The sequence below is a fragment of the Camelus bactrianus genome, chromosome 19, assembly GCF_048773025.1.
Source record: "Camelus bactrianus isolate YW-2024 breed Bactrian camel chromosome 19, ASM4877302v1, whole genome shotgun sequence".
Taxonomy (NCBI): domain Eukaryota; kingdom Metazoa; phylum Chordata; class Mammalia; order Artiodactyla; family Camelidae; genus Camelus; species Camelus bactrianus.
Genome location: NC_133557.1, coordinates 46,371,357 through 46,397,509, shown reverse-complemented (window position 1 = coordinate 46,397,509; position 26,153 = coordinate 46,371,357). Strand labels below are relative to the sequence as shown.

The 26,153-nt window shown below is 47.0% G+C and overlaps 1 pseudogene; it reads left to right on the top strand.

The window, feature by feature from the left end:
* Window positions 1-1,807: 1,807 nt before the first annotated feature.
* Window positions 1,808-22,993, top strand: LOC141573985 (cytoplasmic FMR1-interacting protein 1-like; annotated as a pseudogene).
* Window positions 22,994-26,153: the final 3,160 nt, after the last annotated feature.

Below are 26,153 nucleotides of genomic sequence, written 5' to 3'. Positions count from 1 at the left end.
ACAGAACAAAACAAAACACAAATGAACTAAATGTAAATCAGAAACAGGCTCACAGACATAGAATACAGACTTGTGGTTGCCAGTGGAGAGGGAGGTGGGAAGGGATAAACTGGGAGTTTGAGATTTGCAGATACTGACTGGTACATGTAAAATAGATAAACAAGTTTATACTGTATAGCACAGGGAACTATATTCAATATCTTGTAGTAGCTTATGGTAAAAAAAAGAATGTGAAAATGAATATATGTGTATGTTCATGTATGACTGAGGCATTGTGCTATGCACCAGAAATTGACACAACATTGTAAACTGACTATACCTCAATAGAAAGAAAGAAAGAGAAAGAAAGAAAGAATGAAAGACAGACAAACAAAAAGGGTTGAGAGAAAATCATGTAGAAGATGGTCAGTGAATATCTAACACACATATCATAGACGTCCCTGAGGACAAAAACCAAAGCAACAAAATGGAACAAATATTAAAAACAGTATCTCAAGAAAACTTTGATGAAATGAAAAATGGAGTGTATATATATATAAAGCCTATATCACATGCCTGGAAAAACTGACCCAAGGTGGCCAACACCAAGGAATATTGTAGTGAAAGTATTGGACTTAAAGGAGAAGGAAAGTCCCCTGCATGTCTGAGCAGTGTGATCAAGGACAGAAAATCTGATCGCCAGCGGAAGTGCAAATTAAGGATTCTGTGCCATTTCAATCTTCCGAGAGTAAAGGCTGCAGGCAAGAACTCCAGGAAGACTGTTCCTGAGAAGCAGCTTCTGGGGTGGAGTTGTCCCCTTGGGGCACCCTCTGAGCAGAGAGCATTTCTGTGGGGTGAGGGTGAGGCACCCTCCAGCTCTTCCTCAGGATCCAGCAGCTGTCTGGGATCAGAGGCCCCCAGGGGCCCTTCCTGCAGCCTGGCTTGTTCTGGGTCACAGTATCTTCATTGTCCTTGGTCTTACATGATTCAGATTAAAAACATTAGTTGAGGCTTTGACCGAGACCCATGCCACCCAGTACAAGTAGAATATGGCCATGGAGATTGTTTTAAACATCACATTAGAAAAGGAAAAAGAAATAGGGGACATTAATTTTAACAATCTGTTTTATTTAACCCACTACGCCCCCAAATGAACAGTTCAACAGACAATCATTATAAAAGCACACTGACGTGGGTAGCTTACATTCTTTGTTTTCACATTCCTTTCTGAAATCTTGTGTGTGTCTCATGCATGGTGCACCTCAGTTCAGACCAGCCATGTTCCCGTTGCTGTATGTGGCCGGAGGCTGCCGTGGTGGCTAATGCAGACCTGGACAGGTTTGTGGACAGTCAGTGTGACAGCCTGGGAGGCTGGCTCTGAACGTGCTGGCCTCTCTTTGGAATACCTTCAGGCACCTTAGGGATGCTGACTCAGGCCAACACCTGAGGACACAGCCTGCCAGCAGGTGGCTGTGGACACATCCCAGTGCTCTCTGCACTGTGAGGTGGTTGGAGGCCAGCAGTGGACAGTGGGGAGGTGACCACAGTGGTGAAAGGACAGTGGCCCTGGGGGGCAACTGTGAAAAAGAGGGCATTGCAGGAGCAGTGGAGAGGATGTGCTGAATTGGGGTGTGGGCAGCAAGCGCATGTCCCCTGCCAGGTGCCCGTGTGCACTTGGCCTAGACCTCAGGCCCCACAGTGCAGCCCTTCACCACCCACACCCTGGTCTGTCCACCCCGCCCCCCACCGCTGCCTGTGTAGGGGATGGAAGCTGCTGTGCCAGGCCCGGCTCTGTCCTCACACCCCACCTCTGGTCCAATAGGAGCTGGATGGCCTTCTGGAAATCAACCGCATGACCCACAGGCTGCTGAGCAGGTACCTGACTGGACAGCTTCGACGCCGTGTTCCGGGAGGCCAGCCACAATGTGTTGGCACCCTGTGGGAGAGCCACCCTCCACATCTTCTGGGAGCTCAGCTCTGGCTTCCCACCCGACTGCTGCTACAGTGGCTCCGCCAGCCCATGAGCTCACCACCTCAGGGATGGTGCTGGGCGCCCCCTCCAATGGGCATCTAGCAGGATGGTCTCAGGGCCTCCACCCTGCCCCCGTCCCCCATCATTTCCCACATCCAGGGTGCTCAGGCCCTCCTGGTCTCCCATGTTTTCAGGTGCAGCCTTGGGCCAGCCCTTGGGAGTGTGGTGTGGTCATGGCTTGTGCAGACCACGTGGCAGGACCAGGGCTCTTCTCTGGAGCACCCCCCGTGGCTCAGGGTGAACCCCGTGCTGCATGTGGACGGCGGCTGCCGGGTGGGCACCACCAGCACACTTTGAAGTCTGCAGATGTTGGAACGTGCTGGGCGCCTCTCTTTTCGTTGGTTCTACTCTGAGATGTTGGGGAACATGAGGATCAGCTGGTCAGCCAGCCTCCCACCCACCTACCATTTCACTCCTATATTGAGCAGCACAAAGTGACCCACTGGGTGGGTGGCATGGCTGCTGGCCGCAGGGTCGTGCAGTCCCGCCTTGTGATGCGGCCCACATCCTGGGGTGGCCCTGGGGTGGCCCCTGCACTCTGGGCATCCACCTGCCTGAGGCTTGTCCTCTCTGTGCCCTGTTCTGTGTCAGCACATGCAGGAGTGTGCATGTATGTAAGAGTGTGTGAGTGAGTAATAGTGAGAGAAGGGGGGGATATGAGTGATGGTGGGTGTGTAAGAGACAGTGTGTGCATGTATGTGAGCTTCTGTGTGAGTGTCATCACCGCTGCTTAAAAATAAGTGTCTTTGGCTTTTACTTTGCTTCATTACTGCGTCTGAACATCCCACCACGTGTTGGCTTAATCACGGCTGACTTCTCGGCCTAGATTTTTGTGCCTTGATCCAGACGGGCTGAGCTTTGACCCTGAGGGCAGAAGGGAGGCTCTCCTGCAGTCTGATCATACCTGTTGGTGCCCTTGTCTGTCTGGGACCCAGCGTTACCTTCCTTGTGGGGAGGCAGGCCTGTTCCTGGTGTGTGGAGCTGTGCATCAGAGCCATTGGCCCAGCCCCAGGCAGCAGAGGGGACATGTGGCTGTGGCCACAGGGGCCACAGGTGGAGGAGCCTTCTTGGGTCAGGGGTCCCCATGCCTGGCTGGGCATAAGCCACCAGAACCAAACTTGAGAGAACACTCATCCCTGTCAGCTCCCTTCTGAGTGCCCACTTTCTTGAAACATTTGTTTTTAAAGTTGTTATAGAGTTAGAATTAACTGAAAAAATATTTTTATTATACAAGTAATACGCCATAATTGTAGAAAAGCTAGAAATCTTATATATATACATGTATATATATATATTTCTATACATGGAAATAATTAAATTCTTAATGATTTCCATTGTAAAAATATCTTCTAGAGTTTTTGCCATATAGTCAAAGAAGATGTACATTTTTTATTTTGCAGAAATAGTTGTTATTAGGCATACTGTTAAATACACATTTTTTCCCACATGATCTCAAAGGAGAACACGCCATGTTAGCAAGGGTATATATGTGATGTTGCACTTCTGAATATCTGTTTAAGTCATGGGCAGTGTTTGCAAGATGTTTGTTGCTTAGGTTGGTCCATTTGGAACCTTTGGAATGAATTTCTATTATGTCCCTTAAATCATTTTTGCCCAGTGCTTAGAACTGGCATCTCCAAAGGTGAAACATAACAGAACCCAGTGTTGGCAAGTCCAGAAAATACATTATAGTGGGGACAGGGGGTGGGGAGCAGAATCAGGCAACACGGGAGCTGATTTTTGGGTATTACTTTCAGTTGCATTTTTGATTGTCTAGTGTTTTGTCTCCCTTTTAAGGGATTCCCAGAGATCTTGCAAAAGGAACAGTTGAAATGTTCCCTGGGCCCCCTTTGTGCCCACTGCACAGCATGCACACATCGCCCACTTGTCCTGGTCATCTTGGTGATAATAATTCAGATGGGCTGAGTCTTCAGAAACACCAGGAGCTGTGGAAGGACTGCGGGGTGGTGGTGGGGCAGGTGAAAATGACATGAGGAGGAACGTTCAGCACGTGCTGTAAACTCTTCTGTTGAATCACTGTGTTTTCTGAAAGATGCTTCAGGCATCTGGATGAAAGCTGGGTGAGGAGTGTGGAGTTAGGGAAAGAGATTCTGAGGCTCTACCCTCTGAGCTGGGCCCACGTGGGTGCCCTCACCCCAACTGTGGCTGATGCTAGGGAACAGCCTCACTGTCCAGGGCTGCCTGTCCTACTGGTGGCAGGAGCCCCAATGTCAGAGCCGAGGTGGTCAGAACTCAGGTCAGGACCTCTACCCTCAGTTCCCTGAGCCTGCACAGCATGAGATCTACATCATGTTGGTGAGCAGAAAGCTGCCTTCACCTGGTGTTTTGCTGGGAGCCCGCGGGCGGGTCTGCAGAGCCTGCCCAAAGCCCAGGCACCTGGAGGCCAGGTGATTGCTCGGGAACCCAGTGTCATGTGTGTCAGAGCTACAACCTTGGCATGTGTGCTGGATGGGGCCAGTGTGATATGACCTCAGCCTCCTCGGGCCCAGAAACCTGGGGTGCAGTTCAGGCAGGCACACACCAGAGCAGCTCTGGGGGCCTCTCCTTTCCGTCAGTGCCAGCAAGAGCCATCCTGTGTTTTTAGGTCTTCTGGTGGAACGCTTAACATTTCATTACCTGGAAAAGGCATTTTGTGTGTCCAGAGTGAGAACCGCAGTGTGCACCTAGTGTTTTAATTCCTGCCTCAGGGTTTCCTGAGAGCTGCTTGCAGGAGACCAGAACTCCCTGTTGCTTGGCATATCTGCTTATTTTGCTGCTTATTCCTGATGCATGAGTTATGCCTGGTGGCTCTGGGAGGATGCTTAGGTGGCTTGAGACTTCAATTTAACCTGTACAGCATCTCACTGTGACAATACTGTAGCCTTGGCAGTAAGCCAGCAGTTGGGCTCAGAGTCACCCTCTGGCTGGAACAGCACTGAAGGAGGGTGTGTCCTGAGTGGGGTGTGGTGCACCACGAGGCTGTCCCACCATTGGCCGTGCTCAGGATGGTGGCTGACAAGTTTCTCTGCTGGCATTGTACCATTTTTCTGTTTGAAGTTGATAAGTAATTTATAAGGAGGTAATTTGAGACGTTAAATAACTTGCTCCTTGTTAAAACTTGACCCACAGATTTCAGCACCTGTTGGTGATTCTCACACAAGGCAGTTCTCACTGCGGTGGCTGAACTGTGGTGATGTGGGGGCGTTTTCATTCCATCTACAGGTAGTAGTTGGCATTCTGCTGTGTGCGCTTGTTAGTGTTTATTCGTTTGTTCATTTACTATGAGTGAGTACTCAGGGATCCTAACACGGGATTATAATCTGTTACTGGCAGGACTTGATTCTGTGGCTCAAGTCGGCCATGTTTTGGCTGGTGGGATCCCCTCCTGCCTTGTCTCTGTGTCTTCTGGGCTGTCCCCAGGGTTCTGAAGCCCTGTCCTACTTTCTGCACCGCAGGAGCTTCCAGGTTCATCTTGGAATTCTACCTTATCCCTGAAATCTGCAATTCACCAGGACTCCTTTTAATGGAGAATATTTTAAAATTAAGCCAAGCCTGGGTGTTAGGTATGTCCTCGCCTCTGGCACCTCTGGGACTCTGGGAAAGGACTTCTCTTGACTTCCCACTTGTGGTGTGGCCAGCGGTCCCTGGCCTGCAACCACATCACTCCAGCCTGTCTCTGTCTCTGTCTCTGTCGGTACATGATTTCCTTCTGTGTCTCTGTCCTCTTCCTGTGAGGACATGAGCCCTGTTGTATTGGATTAAGGGCCCACTCTGCTCCAGAATGACTTCATCTTGACTAATTACATCTGTAACAACCCTGTGTCTGAATGAGCACATTCTGAGAGGCTGGTGATTAGGACTACGAGTTCTGTTTTGGGGTACACAGCTAAACCCCTAATGTTTACGTGCATCTCCTTCCATGTCTGTCGAAGCCATGAATTCACACTGTGGTCATCAGTTTCCATTCAGCACTGCAGGCTTCAGTTCCATTTCTGTAACTTCCTTCTACACTGAGGGTTCTTGTTTCATCATTCTTAGTGTATTCCCTCATTTGCTCAGTTCTAGACTGTGCAGAAAGTAGCTTCAGAATTACTGACCCTACCCACTGCAAAACACAAACCTAGTAACTGGAATTCAGTATTTGTTTCCATTTTTTTGGTCTTTCGATTTAGAAATTTATATGGTCAAAATATGGTGTTTAACAGTTGTTTGGGGGGAAGGGTATAGGTCAGTGGTAGAACGTGTGCTTAGCATGCCCAAGGTCCTGGGTTCAATCCCAGGACCTCCATAAAATAAACAAACAAGCAAACAAACCTAATTACCCCCAAAAAATGTTGTTTAGGATATTGGAGTAAGTTTGGATTTACTCTTTTGCCTTAAGAAAGTGAGACTCTGGACACAATTTATGAAACAACTGTTTTCACCGGATGTTCCCCTGAGGGAAAGGAAACAAGGGATGTGAACTCTGTGACTCCCTGGCTTTCTGCCTGGAGGCACTTTGGACATCTTGTTCAGTGGAGGAGACAGATTGGAAATTGAGGAAGCCAAAACAGCTGGAATTTGCAAGGCAGAGTATGGGAAAGGAGAGAGGTACACAGAGAAACAGCTCCTGAGACCAACCTAGGTGCCCTTTTTAGTCTTTTATTGAATTTTAATCTCTGTACACAAGACTAGGAAAGGAGGAGCTGCTGTAGATGGACTAGTTCCCAGAGCTCACTGGGCCTTGCCCGCAAGAACAGAGAAACCTCACTGAGCACCCGGGCACTCGAGAGAGTTGCCAGAAGGGCCTGTCTTAGTACCAGCCCTAGGGGAGTGTCTGCTGCACACCCTGACAGGTCATGAAAGGATCCAGCTGACTTGCAAGCAGTTTAGCCATCTGCCCACAAACACTCAACACTCTTTAAAGGATGAGGACAAAATCCAGCCACTCAACAACATGCTGCTTCTGTGCAAATGTGCTCAGTGCTGTGGGCCGCTGTCCTCCCCTCAGATGCACATGTTCATTTCGTGCGCTGGTGTTGTTTTGACAGTTACATCCTTGGTTAATTTCTAAAAGTGCAATATGTGTTAGTCAAGGTCTTAGAATTTAGTAATGAGCAAATCTGTATTTTTGTAATCAATGTATAGTTGTTTTACAATGTGCTAGTTTTCAGGTGTACAGCATAGTGACTCAGTCACATATATGTGTATTTATCTGTTCTTTTTCAGATTCTTTCCTACTATAGGTTATTCTAAGATATGAATATAGTTCCCTGTATTATACAGTAGTGCTTTTTTGTTATCTATTTTACATACAGTAGTTAGTATCTGCTAATCCCAAACTCCCAATTTGGCCCTCTCCCCACTTCCCCTTGGGTAACACAGTTTGTTTTCTATGTCAGTGTGAGTCTATTTCTGTTTTGTATATAAGTTCATTTGTATCTTTTTTTAGATTCCACATATAAGTGATATGTGACATTTGTCTTTCTTGACTTCACTTAGAATGATGATCTCTAGGTCCATCCATGTTACTGCAAATGGCATTATTTTATTCTTTTTTATGGCTGAGTAGTATTCCATTGTAGAAATATATCTCATCTTCTTTATCTATTCATCTATCAATGGACATTTAGGTTGTTTCCATGTCTTGGCTATTGTATATAGTGCTGCTATGAACTCTGGGGTGCATGTGTCTTTTCAAGTTTGAGTTTTCTCCAGATATATGCCCAGGAGTGGGATTGATGGATCATGTAGTAACTTTATTTTTAATTTTTTAAGGAATCTCCACACTATTTTCCAGTGGTTGTACCAAACTACATTCCCACCAACAGTGTAGGAGGGTTCCTTTCATATTTTTTAAATCATGCTCCTTTGCAAAAGTTTTACATGTTTAAGCAAACCCTTCCAATTTGAAAGTGTTAGCAGATATTGACATTTCTGCTTTAAAATCCAAGCATCTGATTTTCAGTGGCTCCTAATCCATTACAAAGCCACAGTCTCTTGGCCCAGCAAGTGAGGTTATAGACTCACCTTCTGCTAGCACATAACCAGTGACCTGAGTGACCAGTTCACTGCCCAAGTCTGCCTTCCTGCTCCTGTCCCCACATCACTGCTATGTCCAGAGGATTAGCCAGGCCCGAGTTCCTGGTCATTCCCAGTTGTCAAAGGACTGAATTAGGCTTGAGATGTTCTGGTGCCAAGTTTGGAGACTGTTTATGTGCTAGACGGCCCTGGTGTTCTCTCTCTGTTCCTCAACTCTGGATACACTTCTCATACGTTAGAGTATTTGTGTCTCAGAATTTTCCTATATGATAATTACATCAGTTAATTGGGAGGAAGCCTTAATTGATGAGTGATAGGAAAGTTTTGAATTTTAAAGAACTACCATTAAACTTTTGGTTTCCTTCTTTCCTTCCTTCCTTCCTTCCTTCCTTCCTTCCTTCCTTCCTTCCTTCCTTCCCTTCCCTTCTTTCTCTTCCTTCCTTCCCTTCCTCCCTTCCTTCCTTCCTTTCTTTCATCTCTCTTGTCTAGATTTGTTTAAACAATATTACCATTCTCTCAAGAATTTCAAAGAGATAAACAGCCAAATGCACAACTCCAGTATTTGCATGGATCAAAGGTAGGTTCTTTTGTGTTTATATTTTGAAGTTTAGTTTGAATCAGTTTAGTTGCAGTAATTTAAACTTATCACACCGCATACAAAATGTTACAGTTCCTTTCTGTTCTTCCCTTTCTGACAAGTATTGTTGAGCTGGGGCAGCCTTCTGGTCATGGGGTGGGTGGACCCAGCCTCACTGCTGGCACTAATGGAAGTGAGATGATTGGCAGATTTAAAAACTTCAGAACATCAAGCCAAGAAAGTGTGTGAAAGAGGCTTGGGGGCACATCTGTGACAGAGGGGTAGGAGGCCCAGCCAAGTGTGACACCTTGAAGGGAGGAGATGAGGTGGGAGAGGGCAGGTGGGGAACAGCTGACACCCAGAGACCACAGGCAAGTGGGCGCAGGACACTCGCTGGCTCCTGAGATGAGGCACATGTCCAGGCTGATGGTGGCCGGGTATGCATTAGCACTGTGAATATTTAAAACCCTCTTACAGTTTTATGAGAGATACTCTGTAGTAAAATAAAGAGCCAGATGCAATGAGCAGAACTTTCCCCAAAATGTAGCAGAAAAATAAAAATAGACCTCCAGCCTCACCAGTGATTGAAGAGAAACATGACAGCAGTGAGTAATTTTGCCTCTCAGATCAGAAAAGGCTGGGGGAGTGAAACTGCCTTAAGGATGGCCACAGGAGTGCATGTGAGACCGTGTGACTTGGGGCAGCCATCTGCCAGCACTCACCAGTATTTAAGTGTTCTCTCTCACTGGTGGGAAGCCGGACCCCTGTGGAAATAAATCACTCAAGTACAAAGTAATATCTGTTACTGGCATAATGTACAACATCCTCAGAAAAAACATGGTGGCAAACTCACTGGCCACCAAGAGCATTAGAACAAGGTACTGTCCAGGGGATGCAGTGCCATCACTGAAAAGGACCACGCATACCCTGCAAGCAGGTCATGGGGCACAATGAAGTCAGCCTCCAAACAGAATGGTCCTGAGAGGAGGATGCCCTCAGGGAAGGATGTTCTGATTGGCTTCCCTAGGTCTGCAAGCCTCTGGCCGGCATCCTTCAGGTCTCTGGAGGATGCAGTCCTGGGGAAAGGGCCTGTGGGGTGGTTCTGAGAGGCCCCCCAGAGCTGCTGCCCACCACGGCGTGAAGGTCCCCTCAGCAGCATTTCCTCCAGGAGTGCTCACACATAGAGACAGCAGTGTTTCCACTTCTGTGAGACAAAGCCATGAGCCCACCAGTCCCGAGGCACTGGGGGTCCACCTTCACACCCTCCGTGTCCACAGGGGGCACTGCAGGACACCTGCAAAGAAGGTGTCCACCTGGGGGGAAGGAAAAAATAGATCGCTCATCTTAAAGCAGAGGTGACTGAACTTGGCCTTAAGGATTTCAGCCTGTTTGAGAAATTATGTTTGTGTCATTTGTATTCTCACAACCAAAACAAGGACTGTTTGTTAGAGTGTTTGGACTCATAAGAAAGTCTTAACAAGTTTGCATGAGCAACGCTGATGTTGACTGTTCCTCTTACATGACACTTTTTTTGAGGATCAAAAAGAGGCGGAATGCCACAGCCTGGTGCCGTGGAGCTGAGCCGTGTTCCTCGTGAGAAGGCGCCGTCCCCGCTGAGCGAGGTGGGCAGTGCAGGTGGGGCACTCGCCCCTGCGAGGTTGTGGGACACAGGGGAACCTGATCCTTTCTTTTGTTAGGAGTGGTGAACTTGGGCTAGTGTCTCATGGGGTTAAAACCGACTTAGCTGGGTGCCCCTTACGTGAAGTCTGGTTACTTCTTGGTAGTGGCACCGCTCTGAGTGAGCGCTCTTGAGCAGGTCACTGATTCTCTTTCCTGTAAGTGTCTGCACTTCCCAGTTGAAGACGCACAGTGGTGGGGCGTTAGAGAACCCAGGGCAGGTGGCTAATGAGTCTGGAGCCCGTGTCCTCTGGTTTCTGGGTGAGACATCGGGCGTGCCAGCACTGTTTCTTGAATTGAGCTGGGAGGTTTCCCTCTGAGTCTGAGTGTTTTAGAGCAGATGTTTTAGAATTTCTCCCTCTCCAGAAGCAGTGACTTCTCCTCTCCGTCTCAGTAGTGACATCGCTCTGGTTGTGTTGCCCTTGGGCTGTGCCATCCTTGGGGTGACTGAGGTCACCAGGAAGCCAGACACTGGTCAAGGGGAGCGGGGATTAGATGTCATTGAGCCCCAGGTCCCAAGCAAGTCAAGGTGGCTTTGGGAGTGAATTTTCTCACTTGTAACATGAGGCAATTTGATTTCACTAATGATTTGTTTTTCAAGCATTACAACTTATTATCAAGAAAAACCTGACCCAGAATCCCAGCATTGAAAGCACCTTTGTGCTTTGAGGAGGGACATTGGAGGAGGTTGTGTCTGAGCCCATGATCAGGACATGGTCTTACGAGTCTAATAGGGTTGTAGGCATGGGTGTGGGACAGGTGTTTGACAGTGTTTCCACCATGGTCAGTCTGGCATTTGATCATTGGTTTAGATTCAGACTTTGTGTTGTGGGAGTCCTAGGACCACCTGCACATTTGGTAATTCTCTAGACGGACTCATAGCTGAGTGTATTATGACAAATGGACACAGAACAGACTCAGTGAGGCAGAAAGATGCAGAGGTGTTGACGGAAGTGGGTGCAGGTGTTCCGTGGTCCCTCTTGTGGGTCACATGGGACCTGGGATGCAGAGTGTTCCTGCCCAGGAAAGAGTAACCCACAGAACACCTGGGACCAAAGCTTTCACTAGGGGACAGAGGCACAGCCACCTGTGTGACCAGCCCCCATCACTGAAACCCCAGAACCCCCAGAAGGAAAGGAGGAGCTCCTCAACAATCACTGTTTCTGTGAACAACATAGACAAGCTTGTATGTCATGGCAATGTCCCAGGTGTAGAAAACAGCTGTCAGTCGGTAACAAAGGCAACAGTCCATGGGCTGAGTTCCCAGGAGTTGTAGGCTGGCATGTTTGGAGCTGAGCAACCAGGCCTGCTGTGCTGAATTTTTATAATCCTTGCTGTCCTGATGGGACTCTCTTTGTATGTAGAGGAAATATTTAAGGCAGTTATAAAAGGAGAAGGGGGAAACATCAGGGACCTAAATGGAGGTCAGAGTTCTACGCTGCACTTAAAGTGGTACCATGCTGATAGCAGCAGACTGTGGTGACTTACGTGATGTGTGATGTAAGAGCTGGAGCACCCCGACAGACCTGTGCCAGAGATGCTGTCAGAAATGCCACAGGCAAGTCACAGTGGAGTCTCAGACATGTTAAAGTGACCCGCAAGAAGACTGAAACAGAACCTACTTAAATATTGGTAATCACGTTGTGTGTAAATGTATTAAATGTCAGTGGTCTGAAGACAGTTACAAGATAGAGATGGGCAGACTGGATTAAAAACATGACTATATAAGAAGCTCACTTCAAGTTAATGATACACATAGTTTGGAAATAAAAGGGTGGAAAAGATGTATCATGCAGACACTAATCAAAAGAAAGCAGGAGTAGGGGAGAGGGTGCAGCTCAGTGGTAGAGTGTGTGCTTAGCATGCATGAGGCCCTGGGTTCAATCCTTAGTACCTCCATTAAATAAAGAAGCAAACAAATAAATAAATCTAATTACCTCCCCACTAATAAAGAAAGAAAGAAAGAAAGAAAGGATGGAAGGAAGGAAGGAAGCAGGAGTAACTGTATAAATGTAAGATAAAGTAGGTTTTAGAGCACAGAATATTACCAGGGATGGGGGAATACGACACAATGATAAAAAAGGTCAAGCAAGAAAATACAGCAATCCTAAATGTTGATGCACCAAACAACAGAGTTTCAAAACACTTGAAGCAAAAATTGACGTAAGTGGAAGGAGAAATGAACAACTGCACAATTGTAACTGGAGAAGTCAGCCTTCCTCTCACTTAGTAATTGAAAGAGTGAGTGCACAGAAAGTCAGCCAAACACCTTCAACCAACAGGATACTATTGACGTGTATAGAGCACTTCACCCCACAACAGCAGCACACAGATTCTTTTTAAGTGCCCATGAGCATTCTCCAAGATAAACCATATCCTAAAACAGACCTCAACAAAATTTTAAAAATTGAAATATTACAGAGTGTGTTATCTGACCACAGTGAACTCAAACTAGAAATCAGTAACAAAAAGATGACAAGAAAATCTCCAAACACTTGCAGATGTACACATTTCTAAATAAACCTTGGGTAAGAGGAAGACTCAAGGGAAATTTTTTAAAAAGACATTGAACTAAATGAAATGCAAATATATCAAAATGTGCAGGGTGCAGCTAAAGAAGTGTGTGAGGGAAATGCATAGCACTGAATGCTTGCATTAGGAGTCTCCATGCTGAGTGTGTGCCCATGTCCTTAGACAAGCTTGGAGGTCCCCTCTTAAAGGAAGCCACCCTGATTACCTTTCCTACCATCCCACACTGCATCCCTGAGAATGCAGCTCCCCCTACCCCATCAGAGTCTGTCCTGCATGTCTCCCCCAGGAGACTGGGAGCAGTTCCATGGGGGCAGCAAGGAGGCTGTAAAGTAATTTCATTTATTCTTGCAGGATCTCAAAATGTTTTTGTAGGATCAGCAGTTTAATAAATGTTGAAAACCAAATGGTTTTATTTTCCTTCTGTTTTAGCAAGTTTGTTTTCGTGTTTTCAGGTTGAAATCATAGATACCAGTAAGAGGGGTCTAACAGGTTCTCCAGATCCCTCCACCCAGGGGCCCTGAATACTCATGCACTTTGCCAAGCAGTTCCTCCTCTTCACATGCACGTAGGGGCTACATTGAATTCCCCGAGACTTCATCAAGCACTGACTTTCTCTGTCCCCAGCCTTTGAACCTGGCCTACTCAGGTATTTATGGCAGCTGCCACAGCTTAGTGGGGGCCCCACTCTTCCAGATCGTCTGCCAGCTGCGGGCTTCCAGGGCATCGCGGTGGTCAGGGAGGAGCTGCTGCAGGTGGTCTGGAGCCTGGTGTGCACCCCTTAGGTGTGCGGCCTTCCTGGGGGTGGGATTCTGCACCCATTTCCTGGGGTGAGTGTAGTGGGGCTTTCCTTTGCAGCCAGTGATTATCAGTCCTGGGTCATCACAGGGCATTTTATGAACAGACACCTTTTCCCAAGTCCCTGTCACACCTCGGCCTGTGGGGCAGTGGGGGCTGGTGGCTGACACGGCCCTTCTCCCTCAGCTGCAAGGCACGATCCTGCAGTATGAGGAGAAGCTGATGGAGGTGATATCTGAAGTCTGCCGGCTGCCTCGGCACAAGTATGGCTCTCCCAGTGAGCACGGCACCTCCTTGGGTGCACGGGGGGCAGGGGCAGTGTCAGCCCAGCCGCAGGGAGGGAGACCGAGTGGGCAGTCACTGACAAGTTTCCGATCTGCTTTCCCCACTGGGAGGAGGTGGGGGCCAACCAGAGCCTGATGGTCTGCAGCCTTTCAGCCAGGAGCAGGCTGCAGGAGGGTTTGTGGGGGTTGTGGGGCGGGGGTGACAGGGCTCTGAACCCTGTGCACCTCCAGCTCTTCTGCAACACCCGGATCTTGAACATAACTGACCAGGGAGGGGTGGGGAGCTTGACTGCCAGGTCCAGCTGCCCGCTGGGCTTGACTGGCCCAGGCCTGGGGGCAGCTCCATGCAGGGTGCAGCCCATCTATCACACTGATTGGCTGGCTGTAGGGCCCTGGGGCAGGGGTGCTCTGCAGGGTGCCAGACCTGCATGGCCTGAACAGCACTGGTTTGGGTCTCCCCACACAAACAGCCTTCGTGATCTCAGAAAGCATCGTCCTTGATAAAACTGGACTACAGGAGCCCTTGTCTCGTACAAAACTGCCTTTTATCTTGTATCCATTAATACTTTCCTGAGGGCTGGATGACTGCCTTGCTAAGCCCACATGTGGACCACCCATGGGAGACTGCTCTGATGGGCAGTTGGCTGGTGAGGCTGAGCCCCCAGGGCTGTTGCTGGTGTCTCGGGAGATGGTGAGGTGACCCATTTGGCCGCTGGGGAGGGAAAGGACCATTGGTGAGACTGGCTCAGGAGCCTGAGTCCGTTGTCAGAAACAGATGGTAACACTGGGGTCATAAAGGTGGTGCTTAGATCCTGGCCAGAGGAGGGCATTTTTAATGTTGGAGATGAAGCCATTTAGCCAAATCCAGAGCTGGTCTGGGGCAGAGCTGTGGACTTCAGGGCCGCTCCCTACATGTCCTCATCCCACTGTGTGGCCGGGCCTATGGCACCTTGTGCACCTCGTGTAGATGACACTGTGTTGCTGGGGACACCCTGCTCTTTAGTGCCTGTTGGGGGGCTACACATGTGGAGGAATATCCCCCCAGGAGGGTCTGAGCTCACGATGGGTGATGTGGAGATCTGGGGATGGATGAGGTGGGCGGTGGACCACGAGAAGAAAGGATGGCCTCTTGGGTGGGCAGGGACATGGTCCTTGTGGATCAGCACTCAGGGCTGACCTGTTGGGGTGAGGGGTTTGAAACCTCTTAAGTCTCTGAGTTTGTCCCTCTTGGGGTTGTTTCAGCTCTTCCACATCTTCTGTGTGACTACCCATTCCGGAGTCAGCTTGGGGAGTGCTGACTGGGTCAGCACTGAGTGTAGGACTGAGCCAGAGGACACTGACTCTCTGTCCAGGCTTCATGCCTTGTGTCTTTTCCTGCCATATCACAACATCCAGGGCCTCCAGGACAGCAGTGGAGATGCATGGTCTTGCTCAGGAGCCCTGGGGGAAGCTGTGCGGGTTTCACCACCGAGTAGGAGTTTAGCTGCAGGGCTTTCCTGGATGTCCTTTATCAGATTAAGTGCGCTCCCCTCTGTGCCTGTGAAGTGAGTTTTATCAATTACCTTTCCTACCTCTGCTGGACACGATGCCTCCTTGGAAGATACAGGCAAACCTGGGAGACATGGTGGGTTTGGTTCCAGACCTCCGCAAAGAAGTGAGCCCCATGACTTGTTTGGTTTCCCAGGGCATATAAAGTTATGTTTACACTAGACTGTAGTCTGTTAAGTGCATAATAGCATTATGTCTTAAAGAACGTACACACCGTAATTAAAAAACACTTCATTGCTGAAACATGCCAACCAACATCTGAGCCTTCAGCAAGTTGTGACCTTTTGGCATAGTAACATCCAAGACCACTGATCACAGGTCACCCTAACAAATATAATAATGAACTTTAAAATGGGGGCAGGGTACAGCTCAGTGGTAGAGTGTGTGCTTAGCAAGCACGAGGTCCTGGGTTCAATCCCCAGCACCTCCACCTAAAAACAAACTAAATAAATAATTACCTCTCCATTTGGCTAAATAAATAAATAAATAAATTTTAATTAAAAAAATAGAAAAGGGTTTAAAAATTAAGGGAGGACGGTATAGCTCAAGTGGTAAAGTGCGTGCTTAGCATACATGAGGTACTGGGTTCAATCCCCAGTACTGCCATTAAAAATAAATAAATAGATAAACAAATAAGTAGATAAATAAGTAAATCCAAGCCCTCAAAGCAAAAACAAAAATAATATAAGGGGGAAAAAACAAAAAAAATTTTAAGTTTAAACTATTGTAAGGATGACCACTATGTGACGCAGAGGCGGGAAGTGAGCAGATGCTGTTGGAAAAATGACACCTGAAGACTTGCTCGATGCAGGGTCACCACAAACTTCAATGTGCAAAACACACAGTGTCTGCCAAGTGCAGTAACAAGAGCTCTGCACAGGGCTGACAGAGACAGAGGCTCTGGAGCTGAGGCCCAGGGTCCAGGTTGTGCTGGGGTCAGGAGACGGGTGGCCATGCCCATGGGGGCACGGTGGCCATGTCAGAGAATGCTCCCAGCCAGGTACCCCAGGCGGCACCCTGGGGCATCTCCTACCCCTCCAGCCTCCCCCAACCCCAGACTCACCCTCTACTACCACAGGCATCCTGGAGTTCTTCCAGCTCCAGATGAAGGATGTCGTTGAGTACACGGAGCTGAAGACAGCATGCTTCCAGAACCTGCGGGAGGTGAGTGACGCCATCCTCTTCTGCCTGCCCAGCCAGCTGAGCCTGGTGGGTGCCCAGCCCTGCCCGGGTCCTGCCGGGCCCCGCCCCGGGGGTGATGGGACAGGAAGGATTTAGAGGCTTGATTTATTGGGATCATTAATCAGGGAAGGGGAGCAAGTGTTTTCTTCTTGACTATTATACTTTAATTTGAATTTGTTTCCTACAATCGAAAAACAGAAAAACATTCAAATTAAAAGTAAACTTTTTTTTCTATTTGGAAATATGATTTTTAAGCTTTAACAAATCATGGCATCATTTCTTTTGGTTCCTATGCTATTTTTATCTCTACATATGATGTTATATTTCTCTCTGTATATATTTCTAAATATTACTACTGAATTTTTTCTATTTGTTCTATTCAAAACCCATTTTATTAAATAAAGTTGGAAATTTTGAAAAATCATTAAAAAAAGAAAAACAGATATGAAATGGAGCTCATCGTTAAAGAATGGTTTACTCTGTGAGCATCGTCAGAATGTTTTATTATATAGTATTTGCTGCATCTAAATGAACGTATGTGACATACACGTAAGGTGTAGAGCGCCGTTGCCCGGGAGCGCTGTCTGTGATGGAGAGTTCAGAGCTGAGGCTGTTGAGCCCTCGAAGTGCGGCTCCATGTGACAGGAGAACTGATTTTTAAATTTTATTGAATTTCAATTATTTTACATTTAAATCACTGCACGTGCCCCATCCCTGCTGTGTGGAGAGACTGATAAAGCAGACACTAGGAGCCCCCATCACTAAGAAATCACATGTGGGACACCTGCTTTCTCCACCAATTGCCTCTGGTGTCATTTAGCCTGTCCCTCTGTCCCCTGTAGGTCATGTCCACTGACAGCTCTGAACTGAGGGCCTAGTGAGTGTGACACGGGCTCTCATGGGCTTCACTCTGCATTTCCCTCAGGACTGAGGAGCAGGGCATCTTCCCTGCTGCTAAATGCTCCCTTCTTTTCATGTGTCCATTTTACTATAATTTGTGTATCTTCTGTGTTACATTTGATGCACACACCTCTCCCATTTGTGGCTTGAGTTTTCACTCAAGGTATTTGATAAACTGATACTCTTTGAATATAGTCACTTTTTTTCATGGTTAACACATTTTGTATGGCTTAAAAGAAGTCCTTTGCTACTTAGGAGCCATGGAGATATTCTTGTGTATTTCCATCTACACGTTGCAGGTTTTGCTTTCTACATTTCAGTTCTAATCTTTCTGGGGTTGGTTTTGGTGTCCGATATGAGATGTGGAGGAAGTTTTTTGTCTCTCCCTGGGGGGTGACCAGCTGTCCCTCCTCCAGCAGCTGAAGGACGATGCCTCTCCTTGCTGGTCCCTAGGGTCACTCTGTCCCCCTGCAGCTCCCAGTGGATATGCTGCTCTGTCTCCTGGCTTTATTCCATGTCCCACTGGTCTGTGCATCTGTCCCTGGCTTCCAACTCGTAGTCTTATGCATTGTAGCTCTAACTTCAGTCCTGACGCCTGACAGGACGTGTTCCTGACCTTATGTCTTCAAGCACCTTCTGCCTCTTCGTGGATCCTGTTTCTGCTTTGGAAGGATTAAAATCAGCTTGCCAAGTGGGTTAAAAAAGCATATTGGGATTTCAGTGGGAATTGTGTTGCCTTTCTGGATCCATATAGGGAGGTCTTTGCTCTGTTGCTTCTTTGGTGTTTATTTGCGGGGAGGTAATTAGGTTTATTTATATATTTTTCAAGGCAGTACTGGGGACTGAACCCAGGACCCTGTGCATGCTAAGCACACACTTTACCACTTGAGGTGTCCCTTCTCCTCCTGCTCTGTTGCTTCTTAAAACAGTCTCTTGTCTCCAGGGCCCTGGCAGCTTGGCAGGGGCAGGGTTGTGTTGTGCAATGACCAAGACAAGGGAGCCCTGTACACTGTGCTGGACAAGACAGTCAGACTGCCAGGCCTGTAGGGGCTGGCTGTGCCACGGGACTGGCCACCTCACATGTGTGTCTGCAAAAATCAAAGTGTGCTGGGTACAACCTCTTGTCAGGATCCACATCTTCCAGGTTTCCTTCTGCTGCTCTGCTCCCAGGAGACCCTTTCCAGAGAAAGGGGACCCCAGGCCCTCATTGTCCTGCCCCCTGTGACTCGCATGGCCACCTTAACCTGCAGCACCGGTGGCGGGGAGGTGGCGTGTGGCTCCCTGAGAAGCTGCTGTCCAGGGCAGCCTTGACCCAGGAACAGCTGAGGGAGAGCTGAATCTTCACCCTAAATACATGTGAATGTTTTATAACCAAATACGTTACGGAATATTCCTTTAGATAGTAATCACTTATCATGAAATTGAAATGTTAAATATAGAAAAGTTCCCCTCACGTGTGGCTTTTGTGAACACACACATAAAGCACAGCCTCATCCATGTGTGTCCAGGCCTGAAGGAGCCCCTTAGTCACTGGCTCCAGGGCAGGGCGGGTGCCACTCTGTGGGATTGATCGGGTTAGTGGCAGGGACTCCTTAGTGTCTGGGGTCTCTTCTGGTCCTGCTGCCCTTTTAGGAAATAAGATTAACTGTCAAAAGCTTTTCCTTTACAAAATAGAAAATGTCAAGGATGCCTTGTATGAACAAAAAATAATTATGGAACCAAACTCCTAAATTAGGCGTTTGGGACTAACAGATGCACATGGCTATATCTAAAATACATAACCAACAAGGGCCTACTGTACAGCACAGGGGACTGTATTCAGTCTCTTGTGATAACCAATAATGGAAAAGAATCTGAAAAAGAATAGAGATAAATATGTATAACTGAGTCCCTTTGCAATACACATGAAACTAACACAACTTGTAAATCACTACACTTTAATTTTTAAAAAATTCTAGTTTTCAGATGATTGATTTTCTTGAACAACTGTTTTCTTGCTGACTTTTCATTGTTCTGTCTAAAATAACTGAAGATGGGTTGGGTTCACTGGTGATTATCCTACAAATGGGTAACCTTGATGATAAAATAATCTTAGTACCTCTCATTACAGTATAAGGTAATGTAATACAGCACAATGATATAATACAATAAAATAATTATATTCTGTTCCACAGGAGAAAAATATATGGAACCACAGGAGTTTGAAGCTGGAGGGGCAGAACTCATCAATTATCAGCTGAAAGGAGTTGTCAGGGCAACACTTGGACATTTGTTGGCTTCTGGAAGGAGTGTGATCCTGTGTTAGATACTTCGGAAAAGAAGGAGGAGGGTATAGCACAGTGGTACAGTGAGTGCTTAGCATGCAACGAGGTCCTGGGTTCAGTCCACAGCACCTCCAGTAAAATAAATAAACCTAATTACTTCCCCTAAATAAATAAATAAATAAATAAAGTAATGAAAAATACTTAAAAAAAAAAAAAAAAACCATGGAAAAGAAAAATCTGGGACAGATGAGATGCTTACCTGCCCAGACCCTTAAATTCTTGTTGTCTATCCCTGGACACAAGCATAGACTTTCTGAGGTGTCTAGGACTCTCAAAGGCCCCCCAGCCCTGGGAGACAGGCCCCCACAGTGGTTGGACCTTCCAGCTCTCAGGAGGTGGATGAGGGCTGGGCCCCGCTGCCCACTGACACACATCCTTGGTGTCTCCTTCCTTATGACACCTGGGCCTGGGTCTCAAGTCTACACCATGTAATGACTCCCCTCAGTGAGGAACTGGACATCTAGAAAAGATGTTATGAATAGCTGTCAATTGATCTTAAAGCTTTGACTTATGAGTGGATGGCTGCTTCCAAAACATAGATAAAAAATGGCCTGCAGCCAAGCTGAGTGCAGTCTCCTCAGCTCCAGTCTGGAATTCTGCACTGTTGCTTTGGTCCTTATAGAAATAGGGGTAATGTCTTCCAGTTGGTCCACGGGGTGGACTTTGGAAAGTGGAAGATGCCTGGCTGCTCGCACTCCATCTCATCACATCCAGACTCCAGACACTGACCTCTCCTTGGTGGTTATTTTCATGTCTCCAAGGAAAGTGGTGGTAAATTACATTTGGCATCCATGTGGGCTCCCACTAATATAGATGGAGATGTTAAGGATGGATGTGGCCTTCAAATTGCCACAAATTAGACAAATGGGTTAGCCATCCCCCAGCTTCCGGGGACACTGTGCCTGTGGTGAGGCTCCAGGATAGTGGTGGCCCTGGCTGGCATCGGGAATTTGTTCAGTAACCAAAAATGTCGATCTTGCTCTGAATCTTTGCATTAGATAGATGCTTCTTATAGCTTTCTGGAGAAGGGTTGTTTCATTTTGTTTTTCAAATTCTGCCATCTAAACCCAACCTGAAATTTTTGGTAATGTAGTTTATTCTTTTTAACTTGTATGTGTGTATACTTGTTAAACTTTGTTTTACAATAGTTTTACACTGCTTTGTTTTGTTTTGTTTTAATTGATGTATAGTCAGTTACATTGTGTCACTGTTTGATGTATAGCATAGTGTCCCAGTTATGCATTACATACATATATTCATTTTTATATTATTTTTTATTAAAGGTTATTAGAAGATATTGAGTATAATTACCTGTGCTGTACAGAAATTTGTTTTATCTATTTTTATATATGGTTAATGTTTGCAAATCTCAAACTCCTGAATTTATCCCGTCTCAGCCCCTACTTCCCCACCACCAGTAATAGAAGATTATTTACTAAGTCTGTGAGTCTGTTTCTGTTTTGTAGATGAGTTCATTAGTGTCCTCTTTTTTCTTTTTTTAGATTCCACATATGAATGATATATGGTGTTTTTCTTTTTCTTTCTGGCTTATTTCACTTAAAATGATGCTATCCAAATCCACCCACATTGCTGCATGCTTGTTTGTTTCTAATGCTGACTTTTACAGCCACTCACTATCTTTCTATGGTTTGGTTTGGGGGCAAAAATTTGAGCTCATTGGCTGTGGCAGCAGGAAGCAGCATAGATGGCTGGATGGGCTGTCTGGTGGGGCACTGCTGGTAGGCAGGTGCTTTACCACCGGTAGAGACCCTGTCTGTGTGGCACTGTCCCCGTGATGCCACACACTGGCCAGTCCACTTTCTTGCACTCAGCCACCTTCCAAATGCCCTCCTGCCCTATTGGTGCAGGCTGGCCAATCACCCGTCTCCACTTTGCATTTTTTCCTTGACAGTAAGTATGTCCTGGAGATAATAGCACATGAGTGGTGACATTCCTGTACCTTTTTGTAGATGCATAGGCTCCCACAGACACCACCCTCATTCCTGTTTGCAAGCTGTTCCTCACCATTTGATGCTCTCCTTCCTTGAGTATGTCCCCCCAACACACACACACTCCTAGTGCGGGAGGCCCGGGAACAGCTCGTGTGTGTGCTGGCTAAGAGGGCACCTGTCCACATGTATTCTGGGCACAGGATTCAGGCACAGGTGACCAGGAGCTTGAGGGGTCAGCCTCCTTCTGGGGGGTTCTGGTGGAGCCAGGGATGGCTAGCTGACCGCTGCATTAGGTGTCTGTTAGGTGACAACAGGACCCTCACCTGTTGGGGACAGAAAGCCTTCTCTCCCTCCTCTTGGTCTTAGCTTTGCTGTCACCTTGGGGGAGCTCCTCAAGGGAAACTCTTGACAGTCATATGTTTTGACTCTCTGATTTCTGTTTAATAACCGCTTTATTATGGTTTCAGGTTAGGTGGACAGTTGAGCCCTGAGGTGAAGGCCCCACACTCGGGAAGGGTGCCCTGTGCTTGACCATCTGTGGATGCACGGTGGGGCTTTGGGAGTTCTGTCACCCCTGTGATGCTGGAAGTAAATTTTTCTCTACATTGGGTTCTCCTGGAGAGTGGATGGGCCTTGCATGGTGTAGGGTGTTATCACCTCTCTAAAGGAGCTGGTGACCCAACAGCACATTCAGGGCCACCGCTCAGAACTTTGTCCGGGGCTCTGGGGACACTGGTGCCATCCCTCCTGCCTCCTGCCCTGTTTGCACAGGAAGTGCCTTCTTTCTACCTGTGCAGGGATGGCTGTCAGACCATCAATGCTGGAAAGCAAAGGCCATGTTCGAGGCTGTGTTTGCGCATATCCACATTGAAGTTAGTCAAAAGTAAGTAAACTGAAAACGCAGTTCCTCAGCCAAGGACTTGATCACCACATGTGGCTGGCAGCTACCTCGGTGGACTGCAGAGAACATTTCCACCAGCCCCAAGACTCCATTTATTTTACACTAAATGACAAAGATGTGCCTTGTTTTCAGCACTGATTTCTTTGTCCATCTTTGTTGTGAGATAAACTACCTAATGTGAACTTCTCTGTTCTGGTTTTTAGAATTATGTGACCTGAAGCACACAGCCCCTTTCCAGAATATCTTGCCAAGAGTCCACATGAAAGGCGAGCCAGTGTCTTCTGGCTAGGGTGGGGACGTACATCTGTGTGGCTAGAGGACTGAAGGCCAGTTTTGTTTTGATTTCAGTGCCTGTTCATTGGGGTAATGAGTAATTTAATACAGTTAAGTGAGTATTGAATAACTGAAGTAGTTAGGGCTGAAATGATGTCTTGGATGTGTGCCAGAAAAGCCTGGGTAGGGGGAGATGGTACTGCTCAGTGGTAGAGCATGTGCCTAGCCTACACAAGGTCCTGGCTTCAATCTCCAGTATCTCCATTAAAATAAATAAGCTTAATTACCCCCCCCCAGGAAAAACCCACACAATCGCATAGAAGCAGGGATGTTGAGTATTTGTCCAACGAGAGTGGCAGGAGCTCGTGATCCTTGCAGCAGATGGGCACTGAGGGTTCACTGTCCTATGCTCTGCTTTTGATTACTTTGGATTTTTCAATACATTGCTGGTTGGATTTGCATTTCTCTAATTATTAGTGAACTTGAGCATCTTTTCATATGCAGTTTAAAAAACAGTGACAATAACAAATACTGATGATGTAATAGAAAAGAGCAAATCTGGGTCCACCTTAGATCTGTTCCTTAAGCTTTAACCCTGTGCCCAGTCTCCCAGGCTTAGCATTGCCGGCTCTGCACCTTTTGTAAAACAATGTTGCCTGTAGCCTGAAATAGACAGCAGAGCCTGTTCTCAGGGCACTGACCTTTAAGGTTGTCAGCACTTCTGCACTCCTATAAAGATAACAAACTGCAGACTAGAAAGTAACATTTGTTTTGATGGAGGATTTGGAGGAGCACCATGACCTGTTGCACATGGACAGCTGCAGGAACAAAGTATTCCTACACCAAGACGTTTACAACAACTAACACACACCCAACCCTGTCTTTTTTTTTTTTTTTTTTTTGTATAAAATGATCCTGTATTCTTACTAGGGGAGGATAGTTCTCCAAGGCATTAGTCCACCGTCCTCTCAGTCTGCCAGCTTTCCAAATAAAGTTGCCATTCTTTGCACCAACACCTTATCTTTTGATTTATTGGCCTGTCATGTCGTGAGCAGAGTTTGGACTCAGTAACAGTTTCACATGTACAGCAAAGCGGTTCAGTTATACATATAAATACATATATATTTCTTCTCTTTAGATTTTTTCCATTATATGTCATTACAAGAAATTGAGCATCATTCCTTGTGCTCTATAATAGGACCTTGTTGTTTATCTATTTTGTATAGAGTCATGTGTATCTGTTAATCCCAAACTCCCAATTTATCCCTCCCCTATGCTTTGTCCTTTGGGAACCATAGTTTGTTTTCTGTTTGCAGGAAACATTTTTAGAAGCAGATCCAGTGAGCTACAGGGAATGCACATTTAACACTCTGGTAGATATTGCCAAATGGCTCTTCAAAAAAGACCACACAACTTCACACACCCACCAACAGCATATGGGAGTGCCTTGTTAACACTGTACATCATCAACCTTTTCCATTTTTGACAATCTGAGAGGACAGGTTCTCACTGTTGCTTTAATTTGCCTTTCTTTTGTTAGGATTGAGGTTGGGTATCTTTCTGCCTCCCCATCCCAGAACACATACACATCCTTGTTCATTGGTAAATACACATACAGAGAAAACAAATTTCTACTGTATAGCACAGGGAACTATATTCAATATCTCATAGTTACCTATAATGAAAAAGAATATGAAAAGGAGTATACGTATGTACATGAATGGCTGAAACATTAGGCTGTGCACCAGAAATTGACACATTGTAACTGACTATACTTCAATTAAAATTTTTTTAATTAAAAAAAGAAAATATACATACAGAAACGTGCACAAAGCTTTATTTTACATGTGTGGCAACCATCAGGTCAGGAAACATAACATGGAATGTGACCAGCACCCCAAAGTACACCTTGCCACCAAGCTCCTCTCTGATCATAAGCCCCTCCCTCCCACAGAGGTAACCACTATCTTGTGGTCACGCCCAAACAATACAGTCTATTTTGGCATACATTTGAATTTTCTATGGATGAAATCATATTACACACGTTCTTTGGGGTTGGACTTTTTTGCCCCATGTTATGTTTCTGAGATTCATACACTGTTGCATGGTGACTTGGTATCATTTCACACGATTAAAAATCATTTCAAATTCTCTCTCTCTATACTGGGGGCTGGGGGGGTCTCCTCTCTCCCTTCAGTGTTTCATTGGTGTTGTAAAATCTCCCCACATTTCTAGGCAGAAAGGTTAAGAAGGTGGGAAGGGGGATGAGAATTGGGAAGAAGCTGAGGCTCAGAGATGCCACACAGCCAGTAGGCGCCAGCTCAGATTCACACCCGTGACTGACACCAGAGTCCAGGCTCACTGCCCCATCCCAAAGAGATGAAGCAGCTTCTTACAGACCAAGGGCATCCAGGGTGACCCGGGCTCCATACAGGGCACACCCTGGACAGCAAGGACTGTAGGGATGCAGAAGAGAGAGTTCAGGGAAGGCTTCCTGGAGGGGGCAGCAGTTGACCTTTGCTCTGACCCTTCTTCTTCCCCAAGGCCTCTGCCCCTAGCCCAGGGTGAGGGGTTCCAGATGCTCTCACCTCTGGGCAGTATCTTCTTGGAAATGACTTCTGTTTGCCTGGCCCCAGATGGGTCCTCAAACAGGTTAGAAGTTGGAGGCCATGGGCCTGTGCTGGGCTCCAGGGAACCCTGTTGTGACTTGCCCTCTGCCCTCCCCTTGCAGACACAGCCCTGGACTGCGACCTGAACTGTGAAGTCAGGCAGGACAGGGGCTTTGTGGACAAGGCAGGGGATCTCTGGCTGGGCCCAGAAAGGGGGATGGAGTTTGGAGCTGCTCTAGGCTGGGCTAAAAGGGATGAGGCCACCCAGGTGTCCTCCTGCCTCCCAGCTGATGCCGAGGTAGGGGGGGTGCCAAAGAGGAACCAGGCATGGCTGGGGGTCTTCCACTGGGAGAAAAATCATCACCAAGAATTTTCAAGCACACAGGTGCCCAAACCTTCCTTTGAAGGGAAAAGACCTTCTGGATTTTCAGTCTAGACTGGGGGTCGGCAAACATTTTCTGCAAGAGCAAGCTAGTAACTATTTGAGGCTTTGAGAGCCATGCTGTCTCCGCTGCAGTTACTTGGTTCTGCCACTGTGGGATGAGAGAGCTGCAGGCAACACAGAAG